This window comes from Tyto alba, unplaced genomic scaffold (assembly GCF_018691265.1).
Source record: "Tyto alba isolate M040663 unplaced genomic scaffold, T.alba_DEE_v4.0 Super-Scaffold_13, whole genome shotgun sequence".
In the NCBI taxonomy this organism is placed as follows: domain Eukaryota; kingdom Metazoa; phylum Chordata; class Aves; order Strigiformes; family Tytonidae; genus Tyto; species Tyto alba.
The window spans coordinates 15,048,252-15,071,516 of record NW_024881275.1 but is presented as its reverse complement, the minus strand read 5'-3'; the positions used below and the strand labels follow the sequence as shown (position 1 = coordinate 15,071,516).

The 23,265-nt window shown below is 36.4% G+C and overlaps 1 protein-coding gene across 1 annotated transcript in view; it reads left to right on the top strand.

Moving 5' to 3' along the window:
* The window catches only part of LINGO2 (leucine rich repeat and Ig domain containing 2), a 545,477-nt gene that overhangs the window by 277,021 nt on the left and 245,191 nt on the right, over window positions 1-23,265 (top strand). Inside the window, exon 3 of the mRNA XM_042787612.1 lies at window positions 17,952-18,035. The gene's annotated coding sequence lies outside the window, so the exon portion shown is untranslated. The remainder of the gene's footprint in view (window positions 1-17,951; window positions 18,036-23,265) is intronic.

Below are 23,265 nucleotides of genomic sequence, written 5' to 3'. Positions count from 1 at the left end.
CACATCTAGAGTAGGTTTATTTTGGAAAAGAAAAAAACAAACAAATGTTGCTTCATTCTATTTCCATTAAATTCAGTGCAAAAACTCACATCCTTTTTATTTATGAACAGAGTTAAACTCATGACAAATGCTTTAAACTTCTTACCTATGTACTATTAAAATCTATGCAGTTCATTAGAGCCTATGGGTTCCATCAAATTTCAGGATCTGTTAAGCATGTGTTATGAAGGACCATAAAATGTGTTTAGACAGATAGTATTTAAATAATAGTCAAAAAAACTATATTAAGGATCCTGATACATGCACAAAGATGGGGAGGTTAACTATGTACCCCTCCATGGTTTTTTTTCAGTGTCTTTGTTAACCCATGTTACCTCAAGATATTGTTTCCACCAGGGATAATGACCTATGGCAAAGAGTTATGCTATATTAATGGAGTTTCGGAGAGTGATGATCATTCTATCATTGAATGAATATCTGTCATCCCTGTCTCTGTCACTCCTCTTGGTAAAACAACACTGTGCAACATCAGAATTCTAATAATTTTGTTCTTGTTCTTTACATCTGGGTATGATAGCAGAAATGAATGGCAGTAACATACTTAAGGAATCTCTCTGACAAATAAGCCTTGAAATACCACATGGATTTGGCATACATCTTAGTTTCTCTGCTGACCTGGGTGAACAGATGTAAAAATAACCTGATTAAACAAGTTTCACTCTGAGCTATGTACTGGTTATTAAATACTGTCATATATATATATATTTATAATAGATTATACCTCTTTTCTGTTGCATTTAAAAATAATTCACAGGAGATCAAAGGGATTACATAAAGGCATATTCAGAATTCTTGTGATGGCCAGTAAAATAATTATTTTCTCATTCCCCCATCCCTACATTTCAGACTGTGATTATGCAATTATGTATTAATCAACATGAAAACTTAAGAGTTGAAAACTTAAAGAGAATTGAAAAAGGAATAAAGGAATACCAGATATTCAAGTGATGACAAAAAAAATGGGCTCTGTCCTTCCAGTTTCCTTTACAAAGACAGATGTTAAAAGCCTACTCTGGGATTTGTACATATTTTATACTCACAGACCAGCCTGTGGTACGGAGCTATCTGCATAATGGAAGGAGTGGAATGTTGAGACAACAACAGAGATCCTATTTCACCACTTAGTTCAAAGACAGTACAGAAGAGTGAGATGGAGCCAAGTGAATACCGCTGTAGACAGGAGCTCAAAGACCATGTAGATGTTAGGATTATAACTGACATCTTTTATGATTTCTTTGAAATTTGCTGATAAACATCGAGGCTAGAGAGTGTTATTTAGTTAAAAATGCTAAGACAGATTTTATTGGCACAATTTTTAGGGACTTCAAAATCAGAATAAAAATTTTTACTGTGATCATCATTATTGCTTTAATAATTTTAAACACAGCCTGATATCATTTGCTCCTACATCTTTTACCTCCTGTCCTCACCTCTCAATGGTCATAAATCAGAAAACCCTCCACTTCTGTTTCATGAAAATCTTAATGAGAATTGATGAGAAAGGCTTCTGTGAATACCAGAAGCTGAATATTCTATTTAAATTTCTACTTGCTTGCAAGATCCTCTTTTTCTTTTCCTTCCAACCATTTCCCTTATAGCTCATAAAAGTCACTCAGAGTTTTATGATTAAAGCAGATCAGTTATACTTGCTGTCGATTCTTTGCAAATGCAGAAGAAAGAACATATTAGATTTAAAGTTGGTGGTTATTATTTTTTGTTGTGTTTATGCTACTTTCATCCTGTGATACTCTGCAGAGTGACTATACTACTAAATGTTATCTGACATTACAAAAAGGTTTGCCGGGGAAATTAGTTATGTCCTTTGGTTGTACTACCAGTGTACAGGTATCAGGTCAGGTGCTGCTGATTCATTCTCTCTCATCCTTTGTATCTTCCTTTCTCTCTCTTGCTTTCTGTAACAGTCATGTCCTGTCATAGGAAGGATATTGTTGTCCACAGCATTTCTTTTAGATCCATAATTTAGGAATGGACAAGTAGCAATATGTAAAAGATTAGGAAATAGGGATATTTTGTGTATCTCTAACAGATCTTTACTGGAAATTGTATCAGATTCATTTGTCTAACTGGAAGTTTGTAAGACACTGTCCCTCTTCCATTTCAGCATTAGATTATATTAGCCACTGGATGCAATTCCCAAATTCTGCTTCACCCTGCACACTCAGTCTTGAGTTACGTGCTTTCTTTCAGTCTAAGCATATAACTTCTTCAGCAGTTTATATGAAATAGAAAACTGTGGTTTATAGCATCCACTTCTTTGTGTTTAGATCCTGACAGTCAAGAATTCACAAATTAGATGTAAACTATAGTTTTGTTTTGCTGTAGAAAAAGTTGCAATTCTAAGATACTGTGTTTAGCAAATAGCTCTGTTCTTTAAATCTGTGAGCCACACACTCTATTAATGGCAAGTACCATGAGGTATTCCGTTGGGTGGCAAATAAATGATTTCAGTTTTTTGAAATTGTAAGTTTTTTAATAAATGAGCATTGCAGAGTTATTTTTTTTGCCTCTCAAATTTGTGAATCCCTAAGCTTTAAATTAAAATATTTGTGACAACATCTCCACCAATGACTTATCATTCATTACCACCAGAGTTTTGGTGCAACTGAATCGTAAAACCAGAATCAAAAAGTACTTCATAATTTTATGACTAGTGTGCCAAAGTGGAAGAGCCTAATCCACCTTGCTCCTGTGTGTAATTGTAAATTAGGGAAAATTCTAAAAGTTAATGCAATTAACTTTTAGGTAGGAAGTAGTACAAGAAAATAAGGATGAAAACTAGGTATTTTCACCAAGATTTGTATCTCTGCTCTGAAAGATAGATGACAAAAACTTCAGCTATAAAGTTTGATCAACAGAATTGTACCACTCCTAGAACTGTACACATCCAAAATTCTTATAATCCAGTGGTTACAGTGGTCATTGTTCACCTGTGTGCGTGTTTGGAGGTGTTTATCTGCTACTGATGGTCTCTATTAACTTCTCTGTGTGGTGTACTTTGTTCAACCACTGTATTCTGTAAGCATGACTTGCCTTGCTGTGAAGTAGCAGTTTTTTCTTTGTTGATTTAACACTGCTTATAAAAAAAAAATAAGCACAAGTGAAACACAATTTAATTTTATTATTTAAAATAATAATTTCTTACACAAGCTTAGAAAATGACTAGACCATAATATTATATATATTAACAAATATAGTAGTAGTATGGCCTGGCTTTTGTGCAGTAGTGAAACCTACTGTAAACAAGAGGTCAAACTTTATCCTTATGTTTGGTTACTGAGGTGTATATATTCAGAGACCGTTTTCCTTGGGGAGTGATAAAAATAATAGCACTGCCAAGCAGGTTACAGAGCGAAGCCAGGAACTTCAAAATATTAATGTAGAGGTTTATTGGATCAGACCTGTTTCCTGTTACCCAGATTTCTAAATATATAAGGAAACAGCAGGGAAGAGAGCTGTGAAAGTCCAAGCTATATCTTACTTCTCTTGAATTTTAGAAAAAGCTTTCCTGTTTCTGTTAGGCTATTATTATTAGCTAGAACTTTTGCATAGGACTAATGAGTTTCTATCTTGACCCTTGCAGTAGATTTTGAATTTGATATAATTGCTCCAGTATGTTGTTTTTTTTTTTTTTTAAATAACATGATGAAATTTTTTCCAGCACATATTTTTCTTAATATTTTTTTATATACATATTAGCTCTCCCTGTTGTTTCCAGTGCAGCTTAATAGTTTGTTTCGTTATTCATATTAAGAAATATATCTGATTGAGGCAATAAGGATTGAAAACATGGTGTTATGACTGTCACACAAAATCATATTTAAATATTTCAAAAATAATTGTTAAAATAACACAAAAAATGCATTGAAACCCATTTATTTTTAAGTCTCAGTTTTCAGTCAGGAGTAATTGCACAGAGTATACAAGATTTATTAGGGTATATAATGCTATATAATGTGATGTTTAAATTACTGACATATATTTTGTGTGATTTTATAATGTGTTTATGAGCCTTTGGTTTGATGGTTTGGGTCATTTTGATGATTAACCAAATTAGTAGACCAACGTGATTTTTAATTAATCCAGATTAATGTAGTGGGTGTTAACCTTTCATATTAGTGAACAATAACCACATGCCATTTGAATATAAATTCATATAAATTACATTGCAATATGAAAATCTGTTTTATCATTACTGATGCAGGTCTGTGAAACCCAACAGTATAGCAAATACTAACATTTTGCTTTTAAGTGTTCAAAAACATAAAACAAATGAGCCATGACTATTGATTGTCTTTGGCTTACATTATCTGCACAGGAACTATTAAGAAGGCTTTCCTATCTTCCTTTCATGCCTCATTTTGTCATACTATCTAATGAAGAGCTTCACTTAAACTATAATGTGCTACTGTCTTGAAAGTACATTTTTATGACACTAAAAAGCTATAGTTGTGCATTATGGGCATTTTACTGCTGTTTTTATTGCTGTGTTGCATTGTATAGAACAATAAAATTTTATAGTGCAGGAGTTACTTGTTTAATTAATTTTTATTTTTAATCTATATTTTGTCCACTTTAAAGACAACCTAGAATCCTGACTTCTGAAAAGCAGATTGTCAGAAATAGCTTTGGATTTTGGCTTTTCACACTTAAGACTGCCTATCAGTAAATTAGAATGGTGGAACAGTCCACATTTTTTACCTTTGTAGGTGTTACTAAAGTTTCAATACACAGCTTTTTGTACTGCAAATGAATGTGTTCCTCCTGCACTAGTGATATTTAATTTCAGTGATACTTTCTTGAAGTTCAAATATGTTGGTACATGAAAACTGATTCAATAGCAAAAGTCTTGTGAAAAGAAAAAATAAAAAAAAAATTAATCAAAAATCTGAAAATTAGTTTAGGGTATATATCAACTATGTGCATGCACTAAAATATTTGATCACAATTTACATGATGTAAAACTGACTGTAGGAGGTGACAGTGCTTAAACTTTGCAGAGTATTTTGAGGTAGTCTACAGACTATAAACTCCTGTTGCAGGCTCTGTAATTTATTGTGCTCACTAAGTATTTATCTAAAATGACCTTCAGTGCTGCATTCTGAAGTTAATGGTCACTTCTAGGTTTTTGCTAGTATTTGCAAAATATAATCTGAAGGACTCAAGCTTTTGATGCAACATAGGACCTTCATCTAGAAGAAAATTCTGTAAACTGATCAAAAATGAGAGATGAGAGGTATTTGAAATTGCAGATTAAATATTTTTCCTCTATTTTTTTAATCTCTTCAGAGAACAGATATTGTGTTATCATGTAATATATTGGTGGGTCTTCTACATAAGGTAAAAAAAAAAAATCTGGACTGTCTGGTTACAAAGGAGAATCTCTAGGCAGCTCAGCAAAGCTTGAATTCTGAACCTGAGCCTTGGGATTTTATGGCATTTACCTCTTGTGGGATTATAAAATCCTTATCTGTGCACCTTCCTGAGAGGATGAGGAATAAATCTTTGGTACTACTGAGCCTTACTTGGAGCAATGGGATTTGACATGGATAAAGCTAGTTTTCAGGCATGCAAATTTTATGATGCTGAACTCAGCATAAATCAGGATCTCAAAAATTCAAGTGAGTTAGTTAACCAGTTCCGTGAACTGAGGAAGTCTCAAGTGCCTCAAGTTTAAAAATAAAAACAAGAGCATGAGTCGCTAATTCAATAATACCAACAAAACTTCGTTGTGCATAAACTTCTTAAATTAAAGCACTGTGGGGTTGGCACACATTTGTTTTCCCAATTTTTCTTTACAATAATTGCATGTTTACTTGCAAGACCATTGCTGAATTTTACTAGGTCTAGATAATGTATGTGTATATGCATCATAGCCACAATTTTGGAAAATAAATTCAAAGTTTTTGTTACCACAGCAGAGGTTCAAAAATCTGTCCTTGTAAAATGCAAGCTTTATTCATGTTCAGGCGTAATATAATAATAAACTTCAATTTCGGTCTCAGAGATTCTGTTGCTGAAACTACATTTAATTTCTCAGGTATCTTTTTATTATTAAGAAACATCAAATGGGTAGGTGCAAGTGTCCAAGATCCTGAAGAACACTTCATTATAACCATGTCATTCCTGACAGATTTGTGTCCAAGCTGCTAAATTTGTTCAAGATAGAAGTCCTCTACATTCCAAATATAATCTTTACTTAGCTGCTCGAAGAGATTTTTTTCTGCAAATTGTATCAATATTTCTTGACTGGCTTTCAGTGGAACTTGAAAATATTTAATTATTAGACTCTAAATGTCAAATTATGTACTACATAAGTCATCTCTGTTGTTGAACACACTGATTTACTTGTCATAGCCCTTATCTGTAGACTACATTTTCTAAACATTTCATGATTCCCATTTCTCTCTTGGATTCTCCCTATTTTATGTACATTTTCTTGAGACTTCAGCATTTTGCAATTAGTATCAGCTCTCAGTATGTAAAAATATTTGTAATAATACTATTGCAAATATAAATATTAATAATTACATGTAAGTAATTATATTTAGGATATAATGTAGATATAGCAGAAAGGCAATATACAGAAACATTTGTAGCTCTGTTTATTAGAAGAAATTTAGACAAATGAAGAGCAGAATGGAACTGAGCTGGAGATGAAAAGCTGCAAAAGTAAGACCTACACTAAGAATATAGCCTGACTGAATATTGATTGAATATGTAATGTATAACTAGTTGAAGCTAGAGCTGTAAAACTATGAAGTAACCTGTATGTTGGTATATGCTAGTAGGTTTATTTGCTAGTACATTTATTGCATCATTGAAAACTAGGGCTCCTATATAACAGGCAAAGGAATAGGCTACCAGATAAGGCACCTGGACAAAAGTTTCATTTTTAGTAGGTAAAATATCAAAGATAAAACATTTTGTTATTATTAGTGAATTACTTCTAGAAAGTTCTAGCAATAAGAATGTTTTAAAATGTGTATTAAAATTACATCTGTTTTTTCTTACAAAGATTACCTTCAAAATAAAATATATTTTAGATTGGAAGCACTGATTTGCAACACCTTAGAATGTGAGAACTAGGAAGAGCCTAATGATGTTTCCACTTCTAAAATAAAAAGGTATGGAGGAAAAGAAAGAAAATGCTGTGTGCTTTACACAGGCATCCTGGGAACAGGCTTATATGTATTAATCAAAGGTTTATTCTCTATCTGATGGTGAGTGTGATGGGAACTCCTAGACAAGGCAAATTATATTTACTTCTACATGTGATACTTCTGTGTTGTCTTAAGTTTGGTGTTGAACAGGGTCTCTGTTGCAACTGATTCTGCATGTGTGTGCATGTGTTTGTATAACTATATATGTTAGGAAAGTAGAGATTAATCTTCTGGCAGTATCTGATACTGATAAAATGTCAGCTACACTGCATATCAATCATTGTACTATTAAATGTGACCAGTTTTTAAATTTTAAATCAAAATGTTCCTAAATTAATTCATTAGCATTTAGTACTAATGATTTATCCCACACATTATTAAATACTATGACTACATTTACAAAGTTTATATCCTAGAGTAGCTGTGTGTACAGTATCATGGAGCTGATGTGTGGTAATCAGGGCTGTTGACTGGGTGCCTCTCAGTTGTGCAGGTCAAGGTGATCAGAAATACCAGACCAGATGAACCTGGAAGCTCCAATAAGTTGTTTTCTTTACTCAAAGAACAGGTAGTAGTTTTTATTTATTATTGAATAACTATATTGATGTTCCATTGGCAAGTTACCAATAGACAGGAAACAAGCACAACACACCCTACAGAGATGAGGGCTTAAAATTGCCAGGAGAATGAACTTTTCATTCAGGGAGTTCAAGCACCAGTATGTGAAGGCATGTATTTGGTGGTGAACTTCTCCCTTTGGATGATTGCATTAATGTTATTTTGTCATTAATGAGGAATATTAATTTCAAAAATCATTAAGATAACTTTTTCCTAACCAGTCACATTTCTGCTTATGTTTTGATAGTGGAGAGACAAAAATCTCAAAATTTTACATTCCATATTCATTAGTTACCAACAGTTTAAATATAACTGATATTTATCTCTAGGATACAATCCGGCATTTCCTTCCAGAAATGCTATTATTTAGTTGATAAGATGAAGAAAAGCCAACATTAAAAGGGTGAAGGTCTTCAGTGGTAAAAATAAAATTTTTTATGTTCAGTCTAGTATCTTTGATAGAGTCCTGAAGATGAAATCTGACATATAAGAAGATAATTGTGATACAGAAGTATAAAGAAGCATGATCCTGAGCAGTCAAAGTAGACAAAGGTTGGATTTTGAGCTCGGCTAACATTATAGGAGACTACAAGGTGTTAGAGTCAAGAAAGGAACTTATAAACGCAAGTGCATGGTTGGACATTAAGATAAACTTAAGCACAAGTCAGAGTAGTAATGTAGGAGACTAAAGGAATCCATGCTTGAAAGGAAATTTTTAGTTACAGTAGTACCTGATGTAACAGATCAGTGTAGTATTCTCAGTACTGTAATTATTATAATTAAAATAATTAGGTATATAAGATGATAGCTCAGATTATCTGAAATAATCTTTAGGGTTTTTAGATATATTTGATTAATTTATCATATTTATCTGTACTTGAAATGTAGGCACAACTGCTACCCTGACTAGAGCAACAAATATAAGCTAAGGATCAGAAGATCATTGTTACACAGCTTAAACTGGTTGAAGTTTAAGGCATCCCCGAGGAATAGCTTTTGTAAAAATGTTCTGGTACCTTTCAGAGTTGTTGTTGTGGGAAATATCAGAGAAGCAAACATGAAAAATATAAACTGTAAATTTAAGGTGAGTTTATTTTATGCGGTGAACTATTTAGCAGTATGAGCTGTGAATGAGTAGAAATTTCCGCATCTGTCTGATCTACCTTTTCCTCAGGGACAGACTATCTCCAGTGAGCACCTCACACTTCACCATGTCAGAGACTCAAATATAATTTTGCAGCATTTGCAATTCCCCTTAGCATATTCCTAAGTAAAGATGCTGTCTCTTAGGATAAAAATAATATGCTTTAGTAAATGGGAAGTGTAGATGGGAGGTAGTCATCATGAGCAGGAAGAAGAGGGTCCGAAGTTATAAAAGGGCTGAGGTAAGACCTGAGTTAACATTTTGTGAAATCATTTACAAAGACAGAACACATGTAAAATACAAGCACATTGTTTCCTCTAACAGTAATCAAACTAGAAAGGGAAGATTTAGCATGGTAGTTTGCATTTTTGCAATTACTAAGAAGAATTCTAGGTGCCTTTTTTAGTTCCTCCAATATCCCCCACCCAGTGCCAGCAACAGTAAAAGTTTATCGTTGAGGTTTAATGCCACCTCTCATGACTGTGCAAGCTCCATTATGTAGCATATTTTGTTAGATCTTTTACTTAATACAAGACTTCAGTTGCACAGATTCATGCTGTATCTGTCTAGCTGTCACACTAATATCTTCTTGAGTGCCTGTTGCAATTTTTCAGGTTCATCATTTCTTTATTTATATTGAAACACATTTAGTTTTATCCAAAAGCTCTTTTCAAAATGCCTGTAGTGCACAAAAAAAAACACTTTATCAACAGATAGTCTATTTCTTTGCAGGTGTGAGTTTCAAGAAGCATCCTTATATTGTAAGAAGATTATCTATTAGAGTGATAAAGGTTTCAAGGAGAAACAATCTTAATCCAAAGAAAAACATTTTTTATTAAATGTATCCAGCTGTCTAAAGATCCACTGGCATGTGTCCATTTCAAACACTATGAATAAAGACTCTATGTATTCAGAGATATTTTTACCGCTCTTCTTTTCCACTTGAGAAACAGAAATCCCAAGAACTGATGCGTTAATTATTTGGACAATTTTCTTGAAGCTTTCTTGTTTCTAACAAGAATATTGTCATATCAAATAACTGGCTTTTTAGAATAAGAAATCACAGGCAAGAAGTCAGTGTATTTCTGAATTGAGAAATTATAAAAATACAGTTGCTGGTAATTAGTAAAAAAAATGATTAACTGTTTATAGGAAACATTAGGTTTCATCCCGAAGAGGGTCCCAATAATAATAATACGGAGAGTGTCCTGAGTAACGACAATCACACCGATGCAGCTACATGTCGTCCCCCTTTATTGCCCGAATCGCTTGGTTATATACTTTGCACAGCAAGCACCCGCTGTTCACGCGCCCCACACCCCTTGATTATTGGTCATAAGCAACTTATCACACCCTCAAAGGGAAGCTGTGATAGGCAAGCATCTTGCAGTTTGCTGCATATTTGTGCTTAGCGTAGCCAGATACATAGCTGGGAAAATTCCTCCTTAACAGATACAGCTCCTCACAACACAGCCCTTCAAGGTCATCCTCATAACACAGGTGTCGTTAGCAGTCTGATCTCAGGCCTGGATTGTCCAAACCTTGCAACAAAATATCATGGCCATTCTCTGTCAGAAATTCTACTACATCATCCTTCACTCGTACTCAAAGAAATCATGGTTTATAATACCTGGCACCTGCAAGCCATCTGTTTCTTCTACTAAAAATTCAGTGGCTGCCTACATGTGGTCAGTGTAATAAAATAGTCAGTTTTAAAGCCCACTGACCTTAGGATTTTTATAAAATTACTTGGTTCTGCATTTCTGTTGCAAGTACAGACAACATCTTGTCCTTTCAGCTCAAATATATAGATGTGCACAGCGTTCTTTTAGAAGGTATGCTATCTATATTTAATGTAATCAGTGTGATCTTTTCTGTTAGGTGAAAGAGTGCTCCACATAATGCATTCATTTTGACAAATCAATGAAGACATTTATTTTCAGCTGTTGATAACACTAAAGATGTCAGGCTGCAGATACATACAGGTCTGCTAACTGTTTAATAGCTTAATAGTAGATCTACTGGTGATAACTGCTGTTTCTGCAGATGCCATCTCATTTTCTCTGTGGCACACAATTAAAATGAAGCCTTAACGTTCTTTGATTACACTAAGAAAGCATGATAGTGTATAAATAGTAACTTTGAAATGAATAGGTGTTGTTTAGTGAGTAAGATAACAGATTGCTTAACATTTCTAGTTGTGATAGGAAGTATTTGTATCACAATATAAAATCTAAAATCCTCAAAATTTCAAATTTTGCCTTCTGATTCAAATGCTTATCATGTCCTCAGTCATTTTGTCACATCGTTCAATGGTAAGATATTTCTGAAATCTCAGCTGGGAAGGCACCTAAATTACTTACGGAAAATATGTTTTTTCACTATGAAAAACTATTTATTTGCTCAGACCAGATGTTAAACTCAGCAGTAGGCTGTTTCCAGTATTATTAAAGGAAACTGAGGATGCATGTATAAAGTGAGCAATTTCTTGGTAAACTGTCCTAGATTCTAGGACTGACAGTTTAAAGACTTGAGCTGAATGTCACCACTATGTTTAATGAATGTGGTTTTAGTAGTCATAAGCATAGTCAGACAAATGTGGTGTCTCTGTTTGGTCCTTGCTCATAAGCAGTCATCTTAGTTCTTAACCAGTCATGTCTTTACATATTTACAGAAAAATCTGAACTATTTTTGCTATTGATGATCTGTGCTGCTATGTTTTGTTCCTCCAAAAAAGAAGCAAATGAAAAAAATGAACAAACAAACAAACAACAAAACAAAGCAAACAACCAAAAACAACCAAAACCAACAACAATAAAAACAACGAGAAACTTTTGTAGTGCCAGTATATACTCTCATTCACTTAAGGTACCACAAACTCTATTTTATATCATGAATGAAATGTGAGTTATACTACTACACATATTACTGGAACAATTGATTACAGGTCATTTTATTCAATTGTAGTCCATGTTACTACAGTATCTTGACTCTACTGCCCTTTTTGGTCTCTGAGTACTTTTTTCCTTTTATTTCATTACTCTCTGATCATACCATGGCTCTCTCTCAGTCTGCTATATTCCAGTCACATATTAGGAAAATATTTGGATCTTTTTCTATTCGAAAGACTTGTAGTAAGTGTATCCAGGAACAAAGGAGTATTATTCGGCCCCAGGCACATGGGGAATTAGATATCTAACATGATAAATGCATGGTTCTGTGTTGTAGTTTAGGCCTGATTGGCAGCCAACCACAATGCAGCAGCTCTCTCTCCCTTCCCCTCCGGCAATGAGAAGGAACAGAGAGCCAGGCTTGGGCTTCAAGATAGGACGGGGATGGGGAAAAAATCCCCCTTTTATGATCACGAGCAAAAGGCAGACTCGTTAGGGGAAGAAAAAAACCCATACATTTATTACAGACACTAACAACACATAACAGAGTAGGATAGTGAGAAGCATTGCCACATCTTGAGAACACCTTCCCCCCACCTCTCCCTTCTTCCCGGGCTCAGCTCTGCTCCCGATATCTCTACCTCCTCCCCCAGTGGCACAGGGGCAGGGAATGGGGGGTGCAGTCAGCGCTGCCACTTCCTTCATGTTCAGTGAGGGCAGTGTCCGAAACTTGTTCCTCCTGCTCCATCGTGGTCCTCCTCTCACAGGAGACAATCCTCCACAAACTTTCTCTGACATGAATTCCTCCCATGGGCCGCAGCGTTCCCCACACTGCTCCGTCACGGGTCACTAACTTCCTCCAACTGGATTCCCTCCCACGGCTGCAGCCCCTCCCGAGCTGCTCCGGCGTGGGACACCCCCACATGCTGCAATCCTCCCAGCACTGAATTACAGCAGTGGGGCTACCTTTTCCCATGAGACCCCAGCCTTCTTCGGGCACAGAACCTTGATTATTCCGAGCAGGAGCAACAGGCCATAAATCAATGTCTGCTCCACCGTAGATCTTCATGGGTGGCAGGGGGGGCCGCCCTGCCATCTCACCACAGGATACAGGGGGGTCTCTGCTCCGGCACACCTCCCCTCTCCTTTCTTCCTCCGTTCCTCCACTGACCTTGGTGTTCACGCAGCTGCAGCAACTCCTCCTCACAAGTCCCACTGCCCGTCACCACGTCCCTTCTTAAATACGTTATCGCAGAGGTGCAGCCGATTGGCTCAATTTCCCAAACAGAAGTGGAGCTGATGTGGAGCTGGGGGAGCTTCGAGAAGCTTCTCACAGGAGGCCTCCCCGATAGCCCCCTCCCCTGACACCAAAAAACTCAACCACTCACTCAACCCAGGACAATCTGGAACAGTGTTTCCATTAGTCCTATTTGTCTGGAGACATCTAAGCTGATGTTTAGATAGACTGTAATGTGGTTGCCCAGACATGAGGACTGGAGGAAATTCTTTCTGGTACTATGTCTATTAATCCACTAGGAAAATATGATGCCAGATACTTCAGATATTTGGATAGGTGTTTGCAGTGAAAGAGCTGGGAGATGTTTCTACACTGAAGATTTTCTTTAGAGGGCACTGATTTTGAGAAAATGTCTCAAATTCCAATGTCTGTGAAAGAGATTTTAGAAAAATAGAAAAAAAAACAAACAAACAAACAAACAAAACAAACAAAAAAAAAACAACAACAACCAACCAACCAAACAAATAAGTGGCATTCACAAATAAAAAGTGATATTCACAGAGTTACATAGTTACTGAAATAGGAAACTACTGAACTACATACCACAGTAATAAATCAGCAGTGGAGTAACAAACAAAGGCACCAGAGTATCAGATCTATCGTTTGTATAGTCATAAACTATACAAAAAAGGAAGATGTCCTTTCACAGTCTAAGTTTGATTATACAAATGGCATAAGCTAGGTGAAACAGTGTTGCCAAGTAAAATGTATTTGGAGAAACATCTATCCTTCTATTTAAGTAGTCATGGTTTCTAAACTAGACATTACCGAAGCAAAGATCTCTCACACATTATCTCTGATTATTAGCAATCAATGTTTCTGCTTTGCTTGTTTCATTTTTTTTTTTTTTCTACTGTTTCTAGTACAATTTGACTGCCTCATTTCTGAGGCTTCACTCTACATTACATTTTCAGTAGTAAAACATTTAGAGAACAGAATAAACCATCTGCTTAAGTAAGAATATGCCTTTGTGAAAATGCTGGCAGTCTTCAGGATGCGGTGTGTGAGAGAGAAGGTGGAGGAAGATTCTGTTTTCTTTTTAGTGGCAAGTACACACTGAAAGCATGACACACAGATTGTACAAGTTTAACGACTGTTTCTTGTGTCTCCTTGCTATACTATGCTTCTAGAATATATCTAATTTTTTTAAACTATTCTCTACTTTGTGAATAGTCTTTTTTACTTGGATACTGGCCCAAGATCAGGGAACATAGGAAAACCAGTTTTCTTACAGTGTTGACTAGGACTGTCCTCAATAAGAATTGTAACTCAAAGTCTGCTATTTTCTCTGCTTTTTCCCCTTTTCCAGCAAGACAATAATTTATGATTGACCCTACTCCAATGTCAACAAATTTGGAATAAAGCAAAAACTGATCCTAATTCTTCTTGTCCCTGACTTTTAGGGAATCCTATGACTGGAGTGTTTGAATGGAAGGATAGAAGCTCTTTAGGAAGGACAGACACGGGGGACAAGGAGCGGGAGTCATATCAGTGACCAGCTGGAGTGCAGGGAACTCCACCTGGGGATGGATGAGGAACAAACATAGAAATTATGGGTCAGGATTAAAGGGAATGCAAGGACAGGTGACATTATAGTGGGCGTCTCCTACAAGCCGCCCAAGCAGGAAGACTGAGTCGATGAGGCCATTTACAGACAGATAGGGGCAACATCATGTTCACAAGTCCTGGTCCTCACAGGGCAATTAAACCATCATGATATCTGTTGGAGGGACAACACAGCAGGGCATGCACAATCCAGGAGGTTCCTGGAATGCATGGAGTATAACTTCCTTCTCCAAGTAATAGAGGAGCCAACAAGGAGAGGGACTATGCTGGACCTTGTTCTCACCAGCAATGAGGGTCTGGTGGGGAGTGTGTCACTCAAGGGCAGCCTTGGCTACAGTGACCATGAAATGGTGGAGTTCAAGATCCTTAGGGCAGCAGGGTTGGTGCACATCAAGCTCACTACCTTCGACTTCAGGAGAGCAGACTATGGCCTTTTCAGGGATCTGCTTGACAGAATAGTATGAGGTAAAGCCCTGGAGTCAAGAGGGGCCCAAGAAAGCTGGTTAATATTCCTGTCTCACCTCCTCCAAGCTCAGAAGTGATGCATCCCGACAAAGAGGAAGTCAGGTAAAAGCACCAGGAGGCCTGCATGGATAAACAAGATGCTCCTGGACAAACTCAAACACAAAAAAGAAGTCTACAGAGGGTGGAAGAAAGGACAGGTAGCATGGGAGGAGTAAAGAGAAATTATCTGAGCAGCCAGGGATCAGGTTAGGAAGACCAAAGCACTGATGGAATTAAATCTGGCCTAGGATGTCAAGGAGAACAAGAAATCTTATGTAGATACATTAGTGATAAAAGGAAGACTAGAAAAAAATGTGAGCTCTCTCTGGAAGGAAAAAGGAGACATGGTTACCTGGTATATGGAGAAGGCTGAGGCACTCAATGGCTTTTTTGCGTCAGTCTTCACCAGCAAGTGCTCCAGCCATACCACATGATTCATGGAAGGCAAAGGCAGGGACTGGGAGAATGGAGAACAACCCAGTGTAGGAGAAACTCATGTTCAAGAACATCTAAGGAACTTGGAAGTGCACAAGTCCATGGGACCTGATGAACTGTATCCATAGGTCCTGAGGGAACTGGAGGATGAAGTGGCTAAGCCACTATCCATTTTATTTGAGAAGTTGTGGCTTTCTGGTGAAGTTCTCATTGACTGGAAAAGGGGAAATATAACTCTCATTTTCAAAAAGGGAAAAAAGGAAGACCCAGGGAACTATAAGCCAGTCAGTCTCACTTCTGTGCCCAGAAAGATCGGGAAGCAGATCCTCCTGGAAACTATGCTAGGGCACATGGAAAATAAGGAGGTCACTGGTGACAGCCAACATGGCTACACTATGGGCAAATCATGCCTGATGAATTCGTTGCCCTTCTACATCTGGGTTACAGCACTGGTGGATAAGGGTAGAACAGCTAACATCATCTCATCATCTACTTAGAGTTGTGCAAAGATTTTGACACTGTCCTGAATGACATCCTTGTCTCTAAATTGGAGAGACATGGATTTGACGGATAGACCACTTGGAGGATAAGGAATTGGCTGGGTGGTTGCACTCAAAGTGTTGCAGTCAACTACCCTCCACGGCAGTGACTAGTAGCATTCCTCAGGGGTCAGTATTAGGACCGGTGCCATCTTTCTTGGAAACATGGACAGTGAGAATAAGTACACCCTTATCAAGTTTGCCAATGACACCAAGCTGTGTGGTGGGGTCAGCACACTGGAGGGAAGGGATGCCATCCAGAGTGACATTGACAAGCTTGATAGTTGGGGCTGTGCAAACCTCACAAAGTTCATTAAGGCCAACTTAAGGGTCCTGCACATGGGTCGACACAATCCCAAGCACAAATAAAGGCTGGGCAAGGAGTGGATTGAGAGCAGCCCTGCAGAGAAGGACTTGGGCTTATTAATGGATGGAGCCAGCAATGTGCACTCACCACCCAGAAAGCCAACCGTGTCCTGGGCTGCATCAATAGAAGTGTGCCCAGCAGGTTGAGGGAGGAGCTTCTCCCCTTTTATTTTGGTCTCATGTGACTGCACCTGCATTATTGTGTTCAGCTCTGGGCCCCCAACATAAGAAGGACATGGACCTGTTTGAGCAGGTCCAGAGGAGGCCACAAAGATAATCAGGGGGCTGGAGCAACTCCCTTATCAGGACAGGCTGAGAGTGTTGGCACTGCTCAGCCTGGAGGAGAGAAGGCTGCAGGGAGACCTTATTGTGGCCTTCTAGTACTTAAAGGGGGCTAGAGGAAAGAAGAGGAGGGACTCTTTATCAGGAAGCATAGGGATAGGATGAAGGGTAATGGTTTTAAACTGAAAGAGGGTAGATTTAGATTAGATAGAAGGAAGAAATTCTTTACTGTGAGGGTGGTGAGACCCTGGCACAGGTTGTCCAGAGAAGCTGTAACTGCCCCCTCCCTGGAAGGGTTCAAGGCCAGGTTGGATGGGGCTTTGAGCAACCTGGTCTGGTGGAAGGTGTCCCTGCCAATGCCAGGGGGGTTGGAACTACTTGATCTTTATGGTCCCTTCCATCACAAAACATTCTATGTTTCTAGGATATCTGGAGCATCAGTTTATCTCTTCCTACCTTTAACATTAGGAAAGATACTACAACTGATTTGATAACCAGAAGGAAGAGATTTTTTAATAAAGAACCACTATGTGGTGGATTTCAGCTGCCCAATGTTGTCTGTTCCCTTTTAATTAAAGAAAAAAAAAAATGTCCATGTTTTTAATTTATTACAAGCCTGCAATAACAAGTAGACTTTGAAAGAACTGAGACATAAAAGACTCCATCTATCCTTAAAATCCATATCAATTCATGACAGGGTTTATCTCATGCCATCTACAACTACAAGAGTTTTAAAGCTTCTATTATTATGTATTATAATTTATAAATAGTGGGAAACTGAGACGACATATTATATAACTTTAACATTTACACTGGACTGTTTTTCTTTATCATGACTGCTTTAGGTCAGTTTAAGGTGTTCTATGTACTCAAACTCAAAATGTAAAACTAATGAAAGAGAGAAAGAACACAGAACATGGTCTATCACATTGATCTGAAAGATTTCTGAATCAGTTACAGAAGTTATTTTATCTAAAGATTTGAATATCATTGCTTTACTTTATTTTGGTTTATTTTATTTGGGTCTGGGTTAATGTTTTGTTTTGTTTTGTTTTGTTTTTTAATCAGGTTGATATGAAGATAAACAGTCTGGAGGAGGGAAGTAGTGGAAGACTATCACCACAAGTGTGAGCAAAGAACAGTTTCAACCTGGTACGTTTCTCTTTTTTTTTTCCACTGGTGATGTTTTTTCCTATTGGTGGTCTCATTTATGTTTGTAGTAATATCTCAGCTGCTGTTGTTCTTTATTCTTGATGTGATAGGTCTGTGTTAAATGTCATAAACTTTTTTCTGTTTTAACTAAACATTAATACGCAATATCTCATTATCTCTTTGAGATGCGCTTTTGTCGCAGATCTAAGTATTTTGATTCCTCAGGAATGCAGTTAGCACAGAAATTATTTTCTAATCCTTTAAGTAGGTACACAATACTCCCAAATTTTTCCATCTCTTGTCAGAGATATATTTAGCAATGTCAAAAAATTTATGAGCTGAAGAGTCTGCTGTTAAAATGTTATTTTCTGCTTTATTCTGGTTTAGGGTTGTTTTAAGTGTGTGTTTTTTGGTTGGTTGGTTGTTTTTTTTTTTTAATCTAGAAAACCACAATTTAACAATACTGTTCTAGAGGATCAAATTGTATTTTTAAAGCTTTTATTTATTCTAGCCTTATTTTGAGATTTATTTCCTCAGGTGATTTGTCCTTTTATGAAAGAGCTAACTGTGGGTTATTTTTTTCCTCCATACAAGAAAGTCAGTTCAATTTTATCATTGCTGTCTCTTTTGGGAAAAAAAAAAGTAGCTAGAAATGTTTATGGGCAGTAGTCTCTAAGCCATCCAATGGAGTGGAACTAACCCTACTATTGTTTATACACTAACATTTCAGCGACACACACCCCTTTCCCTATAAAGTGCTGGGAAGTGGTAAGATAGTTTTAGAAATTCAGAAATAATTCAGATGAGCTGCAGCATTTAATAGAGTAACATGTTCAAATTTATAAAACAATTAAATTTTTAAAAATTAAAAAATAAAGAAACCTGGTATTGGAGACCTGGCACAATATAAGGCCTTATGGCCTAAGAAAGGATTTATAAATATATCAGCAAAGAATTATGTAATAAGGAGTTGTAAACTTCAGATCTTATTCCAATCTCCATTATCATATAGATGTTTAAGTATGCTCATTTATGTATCTATCTATATATATAACTTCTGTTGATAAATGGATAGTCTATATCCTTTATTTAAAGGAAACACAATAGTTTGCTGAGTTTCAGTCTTCTATAAGTACTAACAATTCATTAGTCGTGCTTCACCATTGCACTGACTTTGCAAGTATATCAGATAATAATGAAGTGAGAAACCCTCTCAAAAGATAAAGCTCACTGACTGTAACAGAGATATTAAAATTGTCAGTAGAGAAACACAAAGAGTATGGCTTTCTCCCTCAGGAAGGATATTTATTTTCATATGATATCAACTTATTTGGACTGTTTGAGCTCTCCAAGCCAAATGGTAAGTCCTCTAACACTGTAATGTAACTCATGCTGTAACTCATGCTGACTCAAACCCACCTCAAACAGGTATTCAGTTCTTGCACATAATGGAAGATGGTCCACTATGGGCTCCTGCAAAAGCTCTTTTTTACTTGGGTGTATTTGTCTTGGCCTGTTTCTGCAGGTTTGGTAGTGCTTTTTGATCAGAATTTAGACTCACCCCGGAACTTGAGGTATTCTTGCCTTAACATGACCACTTCATAGTCGTGTTTCAGGTAGCACAAAAATAGGGTGGTTTTCCTTCAATATGTTTGAATTGCCAACTGTTCAGTCTTCCTTGAAGCTTCTTAGTCTCCAGAAAGTAAAAATACATCTAGGTAATATCTTTGGGGAAGGAAGAAACACTTTTAATTCTGATACATAGAAGAGACAATTTTGCACTTACTTAACTGCATATTTCACTGCAGGGTACCTCTAGAATGTACCTTTCAGAATTATTTCAAAGATAGTTTTAAATATTTTTGTCTTGAATAGTTTTAGTCTTCTGAAAAAATTGTTTCTTCTGCAGTTAGATGAAATGAGGGCATTGGCAAATAACAATAATACAGTAGGAATCTTGATGTAGTTGGCTTTCTGTTTTCATTCCCATTAACTATGAGAAGATTTTTGTTTGATTGTTTTTTATCCATGAAGGTGATCAGGGACTGAAGCAGATTGTCCAGAGAGACCAAGATCTGTGTCCTTGGAGGTGTTCAAAAATAAATTGGGCAAAATCCTGAGCTGGCTGATCTGATTAGACCAGTTTTGAGATGAGCGTTGGACTAAATGACCTCCAAAGACCCCTTCCTTTCAAAATTATTCTGTGGATTTGTGGTTCTATGGTTAGAGTTGTTCCCAATAAATAGAGGAATGTCCTATCAACTATTTTGCTTACTTTCACCAACCACTTCAAAAAATTAATGATGAAGTTTTAACTAAACTGATATTAAATGTGTATTATTTTCCTGTTTCTTGTTACATATATTAGAATATTAAAATCTTGGTCATTCTAAACAAGGTACGGATATTGGATAGTTGAATGTGCATCCAGAAGATGTTTTAGAAATTTTTAAAGGTAAACTTTTCCTTTAAACCACTACATAACCTTGTTAATGAAAATAAATTGCAAATTCCTGGCTACCAACAGATGCCAGCTGGATCTTACTGAGAAAAGGGTTTGAGACTAATCAGCTTTTTTTAAGTTTCCAATTTGGAGTAGTTTCTCTGATGTCAGGAGTGTCTAGAACTAGAGAGTAGAGCACTGTAATTCTGTCATCTGTATTTATTAATGTTGCTATGTATGTTCTCTTTCTGGTGATCTGTTTATTGTGGATTTCCTTAAAATACATGTGAAGTAATGTCATCCACCAAGTAAGCAATAAATATTTCATTCACACTCAGGAGTGGCAAACCCAAGTGCTTAGTAGGCTTAATTTTATTACAAGGTGATTGGGAGAGTCTGAAGTGCAAAAACTACTGAGAGGAAGGAAACCGACATTGTAAGACCTGTATTTGGCTGAGGTCTCTTTCTCTTCCCTTTGGAATAAGGAGCAAAGAAGAGAACTGTGGGGAAAAGAGAAACATGAAAGAAAGGGAAGAGCTTTCATCCTGAGCATGAGAAACAGACTCAGGAAGCTCCCAAGGCTAAGTAACACTGAAATGGAGGTCTCAGCTATTGGCATACAAATTGTCTGAAATTGTGGATCAGCTAAGAAAAACCACTTTGTAAAACATAACTGTTCTTGTTGTTTCTAATTTTTTTTCAGAACTCTTTCCAGATTTGTAGTTAAGAAAGGAATCATTTACCTCAAGAGTTAGAAACTTGTGTTATACTTCAGTCAGGCTAGTGTTTGAAGTTTGTTAATATGATTGTGACAAATCAGTATTAAGGAATTTATGTACTTGCAGCTGAAACAAGAATATCAGGAATTGGTGTGTGATCCCAACCAATTTTCAACACTGATTTTTTTCAAACACTAGGATAAGAGGAGAAGCTTCCTTGGTTGGTTTTTCTTCAGTGCCACTTTGAGAAGAGCAGGCAATAAAGAAGCAGACCATGATGTTATACATTTTCACACCTACTATATATTTTTTTTCAAAATAATATAATGGGAAAAAAAGCTTAAGAGCAGACAGATAAGTCTCCTCTGGAAATTCTGCCAGAGATTCTGGTGGTTTTCAGCATGTTGTGAACAGAAGCCGAGACAGGTTTAGGTAAAGGTAGACAACTTCTTTATTTTTGTAATGTGAATTTAGTATTTCTAATCCCTCTTGTCCATAGTGGTGGAATAGAGCGTGTAGAAGTTTTTGTACCTTGCTTCAGGAATGCATCAGGAATAGTAATGTAACAAAACGGGTGTTTGAATTGTGTCACTATGTTCATAGCTCTGTTGGTTTTAATCTGTTTATTGAGGCAGAATTTTGCCTGAAGTAGATACAACATAATAAATACAACAGATTACATGTAATGTGAAATGTTATTTATCTGGTTCTCAGCACAATACAATTTAACTGCAGCATTGTTAATAGTAAGACTCAAAGCACTGATAGTGCAAAGTGATATATTAATCGCCACATGAACAGAAGAGCTTTTCAGTTTAAATCAACAATAATTTGTATTCATTACTGATGTTTGTAGTGGGGAAGGTGTTCTACAAAGCTTGATCATCCTTTTGAGAGATAGACAGGGTAGGGTGCTAAATGATGTAGGAGCTAGGTTTCTCCTCTAAAAGAAAAACATTTGAAAAATTCACATGTTATAAGAACTTTGAATTTAAAACCCAAATAATAATAAAAAAATAAAAAGAAATGGTAGAGAAAGGACGAGGTAAAAGAAATATTACAAAATTAAAGACTTAGTTTTGGTAAAGGACAAAGAAGTAACTAAGAAATTCAGTCTTGGAAAATTGTCAGGGGACTTAAACTGTGAGGAAAAGTAGTTTAGCTTTGAGAAGACCATATGCTCTTAGGTACTGAGATTTCGCACACTGCAGCAGCTAAAATGGGAGGAGTTGCCCATCTATTGAAAATATTAAAGAAATTTTGGATATAGATATTTGAAAATTTGTTTACACACTGGCTGTAATCCTTTGGGAATTCTGAAGTTGATCTGAAAACTGAACTGCAAACTTTTGAGACTCCCTCTTATTTCTGTTTCTGTCTGGTTCTTATTGACGTCTTTTCCAAAGACAGCTTATAGTAACTGATGTGTATGTTTTAAAGTTACCAGTATGATTATTTTAGTTTACAGCTGTACTTTTTTGTTGTTTTACCTAAAGGAAACCAAGAAAGACTTTATGGATGTAATTTTTTTCATTTCCAAGACCAGAATAGTAGAGTACTCTCTTAATGTCATAGGTATAGTGATCAAAGCAATAATTCATCACTGATATAGTTTGCCAGAAGTCAACAATATTGCATCAGATATGAATCTGGACAATTACTGTTTAACGGAAACACATAATAATTTGATTAAAGAACTATCCCATACCCCAAAAGCGTTTAATTACTGAAAAAGTACTAATCTGAAAAGCACTGCTGCGTGCAAGTCATGGAACATGCAGAAAGTATTACTAATGACAATTTAAGCCCTTATTTTTAGCTACTTCAAAATACCATCTAATTTCTGTCAGTTATCTTTTCAGCTCCTGCTTGTATAAATAAGTGTTAACTTTTTCCCTGACCTTGCTTGATCTTGTTTTGGCATTTCTAAAACACCTGTCATGTAATAAGGAATCCATTTGCAGCTATAATAGTGATTTATAGTCATTAGGGTTTTTTCTGTCAATGTGTTTTTAAGCATGATAATTGGAATGAGAAAGAAAAGGTAATCTGGGGAAATCATATCAGT